The sequence below is a fragment of the Salvelinus fontinalis genome, chromosome 42 (genome assembly GCF_029448725.1).
Source record: "Salvelinus fontinalis isolate EN_2023a chromosome 42, ASM2944872v1, whole genome shotgun sequence".
Taxonomy (NCBI): Eukaryota; Metazoa; Chordata; class Actinopteri; order Salmoniformes; family Salmonidae; genus Salvelinus; species Salvelinus fontinalis.
The window spans coordinates 23,182,079-23,191,884 of NC_074706.1; the positions used below are offsets into that span (position 1 = coordinate 23,182,079).

The 9,806-nt window shown below is 45.7% G+C and overlaps 1 pseudogene; it reads left to right on the forward strand.

Moving 5' to 3' along the window:
• Positions 1-7,140: 7,140 nt before the first annotated feature.
• Positions 7,141-9,040, forward strand: LOC129841179 (zinc finger BED domain-containing protein 4-like; annotated as a pseudogene).
• The last annotated feature ends 766 nt before the right edge of the window (positions 9,041-9,806 follow it).

Here is a 9,806-nt window from a genome sequence, read left to right on the forward strand (position 1 = left end):
AGTTTTGTGTCGTGTTCATCTTCGTGGTGTTAATAAAGAAGATGGCTTATTTTCCAACTGCTGCATTTTGGTCCGTCAATCCCCCACACGATCGTGACAGAATTACCCACCTAAGGATCAAGCAGCGGGAATTGGAGCAGTGGCCTGCTACACAGGATTATTGGAGTTGGGAGGAAATATTGGACGGAGAAGATCCATGGGCACAGCCGGGAGAATATCGCCGTCCCAAAGCTGAGCTGGAGGCAGCGAAAGCAGAGAGGCGGCGATATGAGGAGGCAGCACGGAAACAAGGCTGGAACCCCGTAAGTCAAACCCAAAAATTTCTTGGGGGAGGGCTCTCGGGTAGTTTAGTTGGGTCAGTCGGGAGACGTGAGCCAACTCCTCCTGCTTACCGTAAGGAGCCGGTGAGGGCGGATTTAGAAGTGAGCGACGCAGAGACTGTTAAGGATTTATTGGGGAGGTTGGAAGAGAGTGAGATGAGGGAGCTGCTGTGTTGGTGCGTGAGGCACAAGATCCACCCGACAGAGCGTGTGCGGGATGTGAGGTTACCTGAGTCATCTCTCCATGCTCGTCCTGATGTGCGTGCTAACCATCTGGGAATGACAGTTCCACGAACCAGGCCTCCTGTACGTCTCCCTAGTCCTGCACCTCCTATATTAGCCCCCTGTACTAACTCTCCTGTGACGGTCCCCAGCCCAGTACAACCAGTGCCTCCTTCACGCACTAGCCCTATGGTGCGTGTCTCCAGCCCTTTACCACCAGTGCCTAAATCACGCACCAAGCCTCCTGTGTGTACCCAGAGTCCTGTGTGTCCTGTTGCTGCTCCCCGCACTAGCCCTGAGATGCGTGTCCCCAGCCCGGTACCACCAGTTCCGGCACCACGCACTAGGCCTAATGTGCGCTCCCAGGGTCCAGTATGCCCTGTTCCTTCTCCCCGCACTAGCCCTGAGATGCGTGTCCCCAGCCCGGTGCCACCAGTCCCGGCACTACGCACCAGGCCTACTGTGCGCCTCAGTCGGCAGGAGTCTGCCGTCTGCACAGCGATGACTGAACTGCCCGTCTGCCAAGCGCCATCTGAGCCATCCGTCTCCCCAGCGCCATCTGAGCCATCCGTCTCCCCAGCGCCATCTGAGCCATCCGTCTCCCCAGCGCCATCTGAGCCATCCGTCTCCCCAGCGCCATCTGAGCCATCCGTCTCCCCAGCGCCATCTGAGCCATCCGTCTGCAATGAGCCTGCAAAGCCGCCCGTCTGCCATGAGCCTGCAAAGCCGCCCGTCTGCCATGAGCCTACTGAGCCGTCCGCCAGACAGGAGCCGCTAGAGCCGCCAGCCAGACAGGAGCCGCTAGAGCCGTCCGTCAGACAGGATCTGCCAGAGCCGCCAACCAGACAGGATCTGCCAGAGCCGCCAACCAGACAGGATCTGCCAGAGCCGTCAACCAGACAGGATCTGCCAGAGCCGCCAACCAGACAGGATCTGCCAGAGCCGCCAACCAGACAGGATCTGCCAGAGCCGCCAATCAGACAGGAGCAGCCAGATCAGTCAGCCAGCCATGAGCAGCCAGATCAGTCAGCCAGCCATGAGCAGCCAGATCCGTCAGCCAGCCATGAGCAGCCAGATCCGTCAGCTAGCCATGAGCAGCCAGATCCGTCAGCTAGCCATGAGCAGCCAGATCCGTCAGCTAGCCATGAGCAGCCAGATCCGTCAGCTAGCCTTGAGCAGCCAGATCCGTCAGCTAGCCATGAGCAGCCAGATCCGTCAGCTAGCCATGAGCAGCCAGATCCGTCAGCTAGCCATGAGCAGCCAGATCCGTCAGCTAGCCATGAGCAGCCAGATCCGTCAGCTAGCCATGAGCAGCCAGATCCGTCAGCCAGCCATGAGCAGCCAGATCCGTCAGCCAGCCATGAGCAGCCAGATCCGTCAGCCAGCCATGAGCAGCCAGATCTGTCAGCCAGCCATGAGCAGCCAGATCCATCAGCCAGCCATGAGCAGCCAGATCCGTCAGTTAGCCATGAGCAGCCAGATCTGTCAGCCAGTCATGGGCCGTCCCTCAGTCCGGAGCTGCAGTCCCTCAGTCCGGAGCTGCCATTTCTCAGTCCGGAGCTGCCATTCCTCAGTCCGGAGCTGCCCCTTACCCTGGTACTGCCCCTGACCCTGGTACTGCCCCTTACCCTGGTACTGCCCCTTACCCTGGTACTGCCCCTTACCCTGGTACTGCCCCTTTGTCCGGTGCTGCCCCTTTGTCCGGTGCTGCCCCTTTGTCCGGTGCTGCCCCTTTGTCCGGTGCTGCCCCTTTGTCCGGTGCTGCCCCTTTGTCCGGTGCTGCCCCTTTGTCCGGTGGGGTTAAGTTGGAGGGTGGACATTTGGAGGAGGCTACAAAAGCGGGTAGTGACTATGGTGGGGTGGGGACCACGACCAGTACCAGAGCCGCCACCATGGACAGACGCCCACCCAGACCCTCCCATAGACTTTATGCTGGTGCGTCCGGAGTTCGCACCTTAAGGGGGGGGTTATGTCACACCCTGGCCTTAGTTATCTTTGTTTTCATTAGTATTTTAGTTGGGTCAGGGTGTGACATGGGTTAGTATGTGTTTTTTGTATGGGTATAGTGTGGTTTGGGTGATTGAGTGGGTTTCATAGAGTAGATGGGGTTGTGTTCAGTGTAGGTGTTTAGTATAGTCTATGGTTGAGTGTTGTGTCTAGGTATGTCTATGGTTGCCTGATTGGTTCTCAATCAGAGACAGATGTTGTTCATTTGTCTCTGATTGGGAGCCATATTTTAGGTAGCCATGGGCATCATGTATTTGTGAGTAATTGTCTATGTCAGAACGTTTGTAGCCTGTATGTATGTGCACAACGTTTGTAGCTTCACGGTCGTTTTGTTGTTTTGTTAGTTTGTATAGAGTTTTGTGTCGTGTTCATCTTCGTGGTGTTAATAAAGAAGATGGCTTATTTTCCAACTGCTGCATTTTGGTCCGTCAATCCCCCACACGATCGTGACAAGAAGAAAGTAAAGGTGCAATATATGCCATGTAAAAAAATATAACGTTTGAGTTCCTTGCTCAGAACATATGAAAGCTGGTGGTTAAAAATTCCCAGTTCTTCAATTTTCCCAGTTAAGAAGTTTTAGGTTATAGGAATTATGACGTGTTGACTATTTCTCTCTATATCATTTGTATTTGTATTATATTGTATTTGTATTAATATACCTTTGACTATTGGATGTTCTAATAGGCACTTTAGTATTGCCAGCCTATAAACAGCGCTGTGATCAAGCATTGCTAAGAGCTGCGGGCAAACGCAGTAAAGTTTGAATGAATGCTTACGAGCCTGCTGCTGCCTACCACCGCTCAGTCAGACTGCTCTATCAAATATCAAATCATAGACTTAATTATATAATAATAAACACAGAAATACGAGCCTTTGGTCATTAATATGGTCAAATCCGGAAACTATCATCTCAAAAACAAAATGTTTATTATTTCAGTGAAATACGGAACCGTTCCATATTTTATCAAACGGGTGGCAACCCTACGTCTAAATATTGCTGTTACATTGCACAACCGTCAATGTTATATCATAATTACGTAAAATTCTGGCAAATTAGTTCGCAACGAGCCAGGCGGCCCAAACTGTTGCATATACCCCTGTGTGCAATGAACGCAAGAGAAGTGACACAATTTCCCTAGTTGATATTTTCTGCTAACATGAATTTCTTTTAACTAAATATGCAGGTTTAAAAAAATATATACTTCTGTGTATTGATTTTAAGAAAGGCATTGATGTTTATGGTTAGGTACATTCGTGCAACGATTGTGCTTTTGTTAAATCATCCCCCGTTTGGCGAAGTAGGCTGTGATTCGATGATAAATTAACAGGCACCACATTGATTATATGCAACGCAGGACAAGCTAGTTAACCTAGTAATATCATCAACCATGTGTAGTTAACTAGTGATTATGTGAAGAGTTTGATGCTAGCTAGCAACTTACCTTGGCTCCTTGCTGCACTCGCGTAACAGGTGGTCAGCCTGCCAAGCAGTTTCCTTGTGGAATGCAATGTAATCGGCCATAATCCGAATCCAAAAATGTCGATTACAGATTTGTTATGAAAACTTGAAATCGGCCCTAATTAATCGGCCATGTCGAAGAGCAACCATAAAATAACAATAGCGAGACTATATACAGGGGGGACCGGTACAGAGTCAATGTGTGGGGGCTAGGGTTGCAAAGGGTTGGTAAATTTCATGAACTTTTCCAGAAATTTTCCATGGGAAGTTAAGCCCTGGAATTTGGGGAATTTTGCTTAAATTCATCAAAAAGGTTAGCTTATAACAGATAGGGATACACATAGGGCAATTCTAGGTCTTGTGGCATATTTTGGTTACATTTTCCCCAATTCAATGGAATTGCAACCCTCTGCATGCCCAGTGCATTCTTCCATCACATGTGCAGTGCACTCTTCCATCACATGTACAGCTAATTCTCAAGATCTTGCACACTAATGAGATGCTATTGAGGCCACACTACTACACTGTCTGATCCAAAGACTACATGCTCTCTGGTATGTTTCAATTACAATACTGGGTGGGGTGAATATATTTTATATGACATACATTATTTTTTGTTAACTAGTAAATAGTAGCCTACAGCAAAGTGTGTTTTAATAATTTCTAACTTGTTAGCAATTTCTGCTAGTTAGTTTTTGCTACCATGTGGGTTGCTTGAGCCTGCTAACTGAGGAGTGTTAATTCGCCTCTTTCCATACATGTTTCATTTAAAACATTTATCTTACAAAGGAGTTGTTTAATCTAACTGCTTAACTATTTATCTGTACATGGAATTGTATATATTTTTTCTTTACAGGAAAATGCTACGAGCACTATCTGATGTGTGGAGACATTTCACTGCAGCTAATGTAGAAGGAAAAGTTGTGTACATTTGCAAATACTGTGCCAAATCATATGTAAAGAATGCAACAAAGATGCAGAATCATCTAGCCAAGTGCATAAAGTTCCCTCAGCACTCACAACAAGCAACCTCTGACAAAAGTCCCTCAACTTCTATTCGAGGTGAAAATGATGAATCAGACACCTTATCGATAGCAACAGCTCATGGTCCTCCTGGAATCAGGAGTTTTTTTGACTCAATGGAGGAACGTAGTCAAAGAAATGCTGATGAATGTCTTGCTCAAGCTGTGTATGCAACTTGTTCACCTTACAGGCATTGTGTATTGAAATTAGAGTTTGACCGATTAATCGGGATGGCCGACTAATTAGGGCCGATTTCAAGTTTTCATAACAATCGGAAATCTGTATTTTTGGACACCAATTTATTTTCAATGGCGGCCTAGGAATGGTGGGTTAACTGCCTTGTTCAGAACGACAGATTTTTACCTTGTCAGCACGGGGATTCAATCTTGCGGTTAACTAGTCCAACGCTCTAACCACCTGCCTTACATTGCACTCCACGAAGAGCCTGCCTCTTACACGAATGCAGTAAGAAGCCAAGGTAAGTTGCTAGCTAGCATTAAACTTATCTTATAAAAAACAATCAATCAATCATAATCACTAGTTAACTACACATGGTTAATGATATTACTAGTTTATCTAGCGTGTCCTGCGTTGCATATAATCGATGCAGTGCGCATTCGCAAAAAAGGACTGTCGTTGCTCCAACGTGTACCTAACGATAAACTTCAATGCCTTTCTTAAAATCAATACACAAGTATATATTTTTAAACCTGCATATTTAGTTAATATTGCCTGCTCACATTAATTTATTTTAACTAGGGAAATTGTGTCACTTCTCTTGCAACAGAGTCAGGGTACATGCAGCAGTTTGGGCCGCCTGGCTCGTTGCGAACTGTGTGAAGACTATTTCTTCCTAACAACGACAGCCAACTTCGCCAAACGGGGGATGATTTAACAAAAGCGCATTTGCGAAAAAAGCACAATCGTTGCACGAATGTACCTAACCATAAACATCAATGCCTTTCTTAAAATCAATCATATATTTTTAAACCTACATATTTAGCTAAAAGAAATCCAGGTTAGCAGGCAATATTAACCAGGTGAAATTATGTCACTTCTCTTGCGTTCATTGCACGCAGAGTCAGGGTATATGCAACAGTTTGGGCTGCCTGGCTCGTTGCGAACTAATTTGCCAGAATTTTACGTAATTATGACATAACATTGAAGGTTGTGCAATGTAACAGGAATAGTTAGACTTATGGATGCCACCTGTTAGATAAAATACGGTATCGTTCAGTATTTCACTGAAAGAATAAACGTTTTATTTTTTGAGATGATAGTTTCCGGACTTGACCATATTAATGACCTAAGGCTCGTATTTCTGTGTGTTTATTATATAATAGTTAAGTCTATGATTTGATATTTGATAGAGCAGTCTGACTGAGCGGTGGTAGGCAGCAGCAGGCTCGTAATAGTCAAAGGTATATGGTTTAGAGAGAAATAGTCGACGAGTCATAATTCCTGTAATAACTTGCAGCTGAACTTGAAAGGGGTTCCTTCGTTATTTTACCGTTCATGTCTTCCATAGAGAATGTCTTGATCTACTTCAAATAAGGTCTGTGTTTCGTGCAGGCTTAAACTGCCTCAGCGTTTTGATACCCGTGTAAATCTCACTAGGATAAGGTAACGTTTGTCAACATATTTTCATAAATCGACTCTAAAATGATCTTCACTTATGTTTAACCAATATTGATCAGAGTTACCTTGTCCTATGGATATCTACACAGTTATAAAATTGGCAAGGTGGTGTAAGCCTACATGAAACACAGACCTTATTTTAAGTGAATCTAAAAAATATCCTATGGAATAAATTAATGAAGGAAGATTTTGCTAGAAGGTGTCATGGGAATTATGACTCACACTTTGGCAGTCAATTCTTACCATGCCCATCATTAAAATAGAATTTCCTGCATATAGAAATTACAGTTTTTGTTTTCAACATTCATCACAGGTAACTTAAGTTGAGCGTATTTGTCTCCTAAGCAGACTCTTCAGTATCGTTGTCACTTCAGAGCTGTGTGTGTGTGTGTGTGTGTGTGTGTGTGTGTGTGTGTGTGTGTGTGTGTGTGTGTGTGTGTGTGTGTGTGTGTGTGTGTGTGTGTGTGTGTGTGTGTGTGTGTGTGTGTGTTTTACAGATGGCAGAGAAAAGCAGAGCACCAGTGTGGGACTATTATATGGAATTGGCACCAGGGAAAGCAAGGTGTCTTATTTGTGATAAAGGTCTAAGCATGGGGTCAGCAACAGCTAAATAAAAAAATACAACTAACCTGTGGAATCACCTTAAGAACACCCACCCAAAATCCCATAAGGAAGCAATGATGAAAAAAGCAAATGCAAATTCTACACAAGGAAAAAGTGATACAGACACGTCACAGACATCGCAGGCTACAATCTTACAACTTTTTAATAAACAAGCAAAAAGCAGGACAAAGACCCAAGGGCCAAGAAGATGGATGTAGCAATTATTGAGATGATTGCCACTGACAACCAGCCATTCACAGTGGTGTCTGACGTTGGTTTTCAGCGGCTGATTACTCTTGATGAACCCCGGTACAGGATCAAAGATGAAAAATTATTTCGCACAGAAATGCTAGATAAAACACATGAAAGAGTTGTGATGAAAGTGAAGAATCTGGTGGCACCAGTCAACGCTCCACACATGGCATTCACAACTGACTGCTGGTCAGGCACTACAGAGTCCCTGATGAGCCTTACTGGACATTTCATTGACAATGTTTGGACAAGAAAGCAGGTTGTGCTGAATGTCAAGACTATGGATGGATCACACACAGGAAACTACGTCAGAGAGATGTTTTTGACCATGTTGGAATACTGGGAAATCCACACAGAACGTGTAGTGCTGGTCCTCAGGGACAGTGGGGCAAACATGGTGAAAGGTATGAGACTGGCAGAGCTTCCAGACTTCAGCTGCAGTGCACACATCCTACAGCTTGTAATTAATGATGGCCTATCCAGTCAGAGAGCTGTGCTAGACATTATTGCCATGTTGAAGAGCTGTGCAACTCACTTTGACCACTCTGTACTGGCCAAACAGAGGCTGAGGGCCATTCAGGAAGAGCTTGGCCTTCCCAAACACAACATCATCCAAGCAGTTCAAACTCGCTGGAACTCAACACTACACATGTTGCAGAGGATGTTTGAACAGAGGCGTGCACTGAATGTGTATGCAGGTGAATACGGACACATACAGCATCTGCTGCACAGTTTGTCTGCTGCACAGTGGGACATTGTCTCTAACCTAATTGAGACTCTGGCACCTATGGAGGAGGTGACACTGGAGATGAGCCACTCCAACTCTACAGCAGCATGCATCATCCCCAGTGTGTCGGTGCTGATGCTACAGCAGGAGGGTTCTTCCACTCAAGGCATCAAAACTTTACGGAAGACCATGTTGGGCAGTCTGACAAGGAGGTTCTCCAAGGCCGAGGAGACAAAGTGCCTGGTGCTGGCAACTGTCCTGGATCCATGTTACAAGAGCTATGCCTTCACCTTAGGGACAGCACTAGAGAAAGCAAAAGAGTGGCTGAAGGAGGAGTCTGACCTACTAAGGAAACCAAATCCCAGAGCCACAGCAGATGGGACGAGTGAAGAGGATGACCCAGATCCAGGTGCAAAAAGGCAAAGAGTCCAAGTAGATCAGCCACCCAGTCTGGTGGACAGCCTCTACGCTAGAATCCTTGGAAGTCAAGAGGGCAGGGCTGAAGTCCAGTGCAGTTTTGAAATTGAGTTTGAGCGTTACCTCACAGAGCCTGACAGAAAGAGCGAGTTGCCTTTGGAGTGGTGGAAGCAGAATGAGGACAGACTTCAATCACTCGCTCCACTGGCAAAGAAGTTTCTCTGTCCCCCACCTTCTTTAGTCCCAAGCGAGAGAGTGTTCAGTGAGGTGGGAATCATTTATGATAAGCGGAGGAGCAGACTGACAGGGGACCATGCAGACAAGCTCTACTTTCTGCACTACAACCTAAAACTTCTTAACTGGGAATATTGAAGACCCATGAAAGCTGGTGGTTCATTTTAACATATGTTCTCATGTTATTTGAGACTAAATTGATTTTATTTATGTATTATATTGAGTTAAAATAAAAGTGTTCATTGTTTATTCAGTGTTGTTGCAATTGTCATTATTACAAAATTGTGTGTGTGTGTGTATATATATATATAATTATTTTAAAAAATCGGCCGATTAATCGGGATCGGCTTTTTTTTGGTCCTCCAATAATCGGTATCAATATCGGCGGTGAAAAATCATAATCGGTCGACCTCTAATTGAAATACATTTCTGAATGTTCTTTGCCCAGCATACACCCCTCCAATGAGATCAGCCATTGCACCGATTGAGGGAGACAATGCCATCCTGTCTGATGTTCAGACTCTGCTTGCAGAAGTAAGATAATAAATCCATACTGCCCTGCCCACTTCACTGTTGCTCCAAGCAGAGGAAACTGCAGTTCTGAAATGCATCAAAAAGTGTGAAGACTTCTGCCTGAAGCCCATACACGCCTCAGCGTACATGTTGGACACCAAGTATGCTGGCAAGAGCATCCTGTCTGGTGCAAATACCACCATGGCCCGGATGAGGGCAAGGTTCTTGGCAGTCTGGCGAAGTACACTTCCAAGCAAGAGCTTTGGGATGGAGATGCAATATGGCAGTGGTGGCAACATATCTCATCAGCCACCTGGTGGAAGGGATTTTGTGGATCTGACGCTCTTTCCCCTGTTGCTTCCATCATCCTCCAAATCCCATCAACATCAAC